This window comes from Cyprinus carpio, unplaced genomic scaffold (assembly GCF_018340385.1).
Source record: "Cyprinus carpio isolate SPL01 unplaced genomic scaffold, ASM1834038v1 S000006541, whole genome shotgun sequence".
Lineage (NCBI taxonomy): Eukaryota > Metazoa > Chordata > Actinopteri > Cypriniformes > Cyprinidae > Cyprinus > Cyprinus carpio.
Genome location: NW_024879206.1, coordinates 278,722 through 284,014, shown reverse-complemented (window position 1 = coordinate 284,014; position 5,293 = coordinate 278,722). Strand labels below are relative to the sequence as shown.

The 5,293-nt window shown below is 46.2% G+C and overlaps 1 long non-coding RNA gene across 1 annotated transcript; it reads left to right on the top strand.

Annotated features, from left to right (window-relative positions):
* Positions 1 to 4,100: 4,100 nt before the first annotated feature.
* LOC122143947 lies at positions 4,101 to 4,607 on the top strand. The gene is made up of 3 exons (XR_006159449.1): positions 4,101 to 4,158; positions 4,245 to 4,337; positions 4,511 to 4,607. It is a non-coding gene; the product is annotated as an uncharacterized LOC122143947 (long non-coding RNA).
* Positions 4,608 to 5,293: the final 686 nt, after the last annotated feature.

The window sequence follows — 5,293 nt, the reverse complement described above, 5'->3', positions numbered from 1 at the left end:
AATTTGTTTATATAACGAACCTGGGTTCTACCTTTAAGGGATAGTTCCCACAATAACAACCCCAAGGAAAATTCCTGCATCCTTTACCTCCCGACTCCAGACCCATCCTAGCGGTGTGTCTGCCTTTCTTCTTTCAGACGCATCCAAACTGCCCAGTGTGGCTGCTCCACCAGTTTCTATCGTGGCAATGCTGGGTGTATTTTTCAATAGTCAACGACTATGTCCAAGACGCAACAAAGCGAGCCCTCTCTAATACAACCGCCTTCCCTGATGGCCCAACGAGTGCTCTGATATTGGCAGCCATGGAGCCTATCAGTATTAATGTACTGGACCCTCTTCCTCACCTTGGGCATGTAGCGAGTGCAGCGACCTGGAAGCTCCGCGGAAACAAGCGTATCGAGAGGCATCCTGGCCCTGTGGGGCTCGCGCTATCCCACCCAGTGGATGCCTTGGCCCCCCTGCTGGCTGACCTGAGGTGCGTTATTCAGTCCAATTTCATCAAAGAAACCGTGACTAGGCTTCCGTTTGCGATGCAGCTGTCCTCGCTCTGAACTGTCGGCTCCCGCGTAGGCAGGCTTGACGGCTTGCAGGGAGAGTGAGGGGAGAAGTGAACTAAGCCCTGTCCGGACGGACCCGTCTGACACATGTCTCAAGAGTACACAGATTAACCTTTGCGAAAACGGCAGCTAGGTGTTCTTCCCCACCTCACTGCGCAGTCGTTGATGCTGAATAATTTCAGTTCGGTTGATTATCATATCGAAGCCCCCCCACAAGATCCTGAACACGGCCCCCTCAAAGACTACTGCTATTTAGTTCCATTCGCACGCAGGTCTTTATACAATTTCTCTATCCATTTGTACTTTACATAGACCAAAGCGGACAACATTTTAGTCTCTTCAGGAAACTATAAGACCAATCAAATATTCTGTACCGACAGGAGATTGGTACGCTGTCGATCGACTTTTTATTTCATATTTCTGCCATCCTTCCACAAACACACATCGCAGATCGTCCGAGAACAACTAAGACGCTAAGCCATAGATATGATCAACAACTATGTCTCGTCGTACAGAGAAGACATGGCAAGACTGTGATGGTTAGTTTGAAACCCTGAGCACTTCAAATGTGTGTCGAATACAGCAAGTTCATGTACCCATAGTTGTTTAGGTCAGTGCAAGAGGTCGGGCGTTCAGGTGTAGCAAGGCATACGGCCTAGACTAGGGGACATGGCGCACAAAATCAATCTCTGTATGTAAGATCCTGTGACTACAACAACAACCTCATAGGTAGCACAATTTGTGTTATTGTTAAGCGTCTGGGTTTTATGCTGTATTAGACCCTTTACTAGCCACACACAGATGGGGGAGAGCAAATTCACCCGACTGCACGGACACCTGGACTGAGGCGCGAGACGGTCCGATTTTCTTGCAGATGTCTCAGGTGGACAATCCAAGCAAGGCGGCGAGAGCTAGCCGCCGTCGTACATTCTAAACGGCATGCATCTCGCCTGGGTGGAATCACCAGTGCTCACGGTGACTGCCACAGACTGTTTCTATCTTCAGACAGCTTACTGATCTGTCAATGGGATATGGGCCGCATGTACGATAACATTGGATCCATCGATTTTGTCAACACCCCTAGACTTCATTCAGGTACATGACAACCACCTGCTTGTGTGTGGATTACGGCGACGCACCAATTCAGTTCTGTTAGGGGCCTTTAGCGGAAATCTTTTCCCTGCTGGGTAATTGCACCACTCGCTTGACCAATCTTGTTGCTCAAATGTACACAATACATACATTCTTGTTTATTGAACTATTGGTCTACAATCACTTTCCCCTTTACAAATGTGCTGATTATCAGGAAAAAAAATAAGCTTCTTTGGCTTGTGTCAGGTGATATTGCTTAATCCTAGGCTATCAGCATGTTATCACATACACGTCCCCCAACCCCATTCAGCAGGCTTTTTTTTTTTGCTATACTCTTGAATTTTACGATGCAATTCTCTGCCATCTTATGAGGTCTTCATCACGCAGTAGGACGTCATCCTGCCGCAGTGGTTCATCCGCCAAACCTGCATCCATCTAAGCTGACCGGACATCACGGTTTGCTTTGTAACATTCAGGTTCAACCTGCCAATAAGTTAAAGAGAGGTTAAACTTTCTTGACTCGACCTGACTCTGCATCTTGCAATGTTAGGTAGTCTTGCTCCATCAAAAGACTTAAATGCCTATTCTTGACATGCGCACTATAGCGTTTTTCACGCTCAGGTATGTCAGGTGGCCCATGCCAGAGTAGCCCACAAGGCGTTTACAATAAGCAGGGGACCAGCTCTGACGCTCTGAGGCCCAGCCATAAGTCCAACCGTGGGCTTACGAATGCTGCCAGGGGTGAAACGGAAAGTGGCGTGACATCCCGCCAGTTTAGGCATGACCCATACTCAGCCTTCAGTGCTATGCGATTTAACCCATCCAAAGTGCACACACACAGCAGGAAGCCAACAACAGCATCACCACCTGGACACACCCCACACCCTGGAGCACGTGCGGCAGCCTCTTATGCCCGCATACAGTCAGCCCAGTTCCCATGATGTACGTGTTGATTTTGGTGACTCACATTCCAGGGTGAATGGTACGACCTGGAACAATTTACGTGGGATGCTCGCTTACGCGACAGCTTGCTCGTACAGTTCCCATTGGAAGCACAAACCGCGCCAATAGTACTTTGGCGCGGGTTGACCCTGACTTGCATAGGTGCGGGTAGGGTGAAGCCTGACCTTCGGCGATCCCTCTGCTCCCCCCAGCTCCTCGTGGTGTCATCCGAGCTTTGCAGCTGGTAATGATCGAACACAACACACCAAACACACCCACACATCCCCACAAAAACCACCGATACTCGTGAAAACCCTACGAGCACCGTTAGACACACCCCCCTGAGTAACCCTCCCCCAACCACCACATTGTCCGTACTACTGTTTGACGTTTTTTTTTTTTCTTGCACAGCCCCATTCAGTCCCATCGCACTCTTATTAGCAACTTGTGTTATAAGCGCACCCCTGTACTGCATCTTCGGCCCTGAAATCCTTCAATAATGTGTTCATGTTGAATGGTTTGAAATGTTACAATAGCACTGAACCCGGGGTGTTCTGGATTTTATTTTAAGGGTTAGCATACGCTAATCGGCTAGTACCTAAAAATTATATAGGCCTGTCATAGTCCAACCTGTTTGCTTCATACGGGTCGTCTCCTCCACTTATTGCAGGTATAAACCACTGTATTGCATAGATGAGGCCAACAAGTTGACGTAACTGAATAGCCAAATTCAAGTCTTCATGACTCTCACACACACCACCTGTTTACTGTACAAACACAAAATTTTACAGTTTGCATTTCGTTCTAGTAAAAACCTCTTTCCTCTAGCTCCAAGTATGCAAACCTCTTTCTCTTTGCCACATTGCACTGCAATATGTATTCTATTGTAAGCTAAATTTTCAAATGCAAATGGCAACATGATCATTTTAATAAAGCATGTGTTCATTTTATCCAAGCATGTGCTTTCATTTTCGCTGGAGGAGGAACCAGCTGTGGGTGATGAGGGGTGACCACAGTGAAAACTTACCAGTAGATGGGAACCGCTGATTGCTCCTTTTCGCCATTGCTATTTCTGTAAACTGGATTTATGACAAAAGAACTGCACAGAAGAAGCCTATTTTAACAATCTCTCGATACAACAAAGTCCTCCTCTGGTTTCTTCCTCAGTTTGTGCCTCTGCGGTCCTGGCAGATTGAAACAGAATGCCTGAAAGTGGAGGAGCCGATCAAAGTCTGCCGACGTTTTTCATATGAACGTATTAAAAAGGGGACTTTGAGAGGCTGCTCACTAATTTGTGTACCAGTTTAATGGAGCTACTCGTCTAGCCCCCTTCAAAATGGCCCTGCGACGCCCCCGATCTGTAATAATTTCTACTTGACTCTTTTTTTTTCTGTTCTTTTTAGCGCCCCAAAATAGCTGGGCTTTATCATGACAGTGAGTGAGATTTTACGTCTATTCGATGGACACGCCAAAAGGGCTTTGCCAGGTCATAACACTGCACTGATTATTGCCATCTTCACTAGTTGGTGATATATCAACAGTTCTTTATGCTGATTTTATAGGAAAGGTAAAATATACTCTTGACTATTACTGTTGTAATCATGACTGTAGAATGGCACCTTAATTACGTAAATTTTTCATCTCTTTTTCTAGGTGTTTGGTCTTAATCTCCAGATCAAGAAAACATTAGAATCTGAGACACGTCCTTTGTCTCCTGTGGCAATCACCAAAGCAGGGAAACTCAGTGTAATAACATGAATGACAACTTCATTTGCTTGATCTTGTACAGTAGACAAAAGCCACATGCTATTTTTTCTTTTTGTATGGAATTAAATACATATTGAAATGGCTGATTATTTTAATGAGCTGAAAATAATATCTGTCATGTCAGTCTCAGTCTTACATAGTATTGTTTGCAGGGACCATTTTTTGAGACGATGTTAACAAAGGAGTGTCTGGAGGAGTTAAAAACTGATGGATGCTTCATTCGCTTATTAGCCAGAAGAATTTCCCCAATTCCTGTTCAGAGCGATGATCTCATATCTAAGAAACATGACTAGGATCAGCCTGTACTTCTTACTCCACCCATGGCTGCAACTTTGTGCCTTGCCACCTTTCACACTTCTATTTGAAATTTTGAATGGTCTCTCGGCCCCAACAAGGGGTCACCCATTTTCCTGTTACAGCTCAGGTGTGCCTTCCCCAGCCCTACTTCTGTTGTGGCTCTCCATCATGCCGTATCATCCCCTTTAGACTCGTCACAGTACTGTATCGACAGACATCAGTTTGCCCTCTCTTCGGGTGTCGCCTCTGCTTCTATGTAACCCTTTCCTTTTTTCTCGCTGTATTTTCTCTCCCCGGGCGGAAGTGGCGGTTTTATCCCCGGATACTACAGCGTTCCTTTCAAAAATACCAAGTGGACAGTATTTGGTTTGAAAAAAGTTTTGCTATTGGGAGCACCAAGAGCTGCCACCCGTTCCGTTAGTACTGCTTTTTTTTTCGGTTCTTTATTCTTTTCCACCGGTGCCTTCGGCTTCTGAGCGCAACCGTTTATATGCTGTAGGGACCCATGGTTTTCCCACTTTCCGCCCTAGGTCACTCCACAACGCCATCGGAGTCCACACTCCTGCAGAGAACCTGTCAGCTCGTGTTGGCCGTCGTCGGTCAAACATAGTGGTCATGAAGTATACGCTAAAGTATCC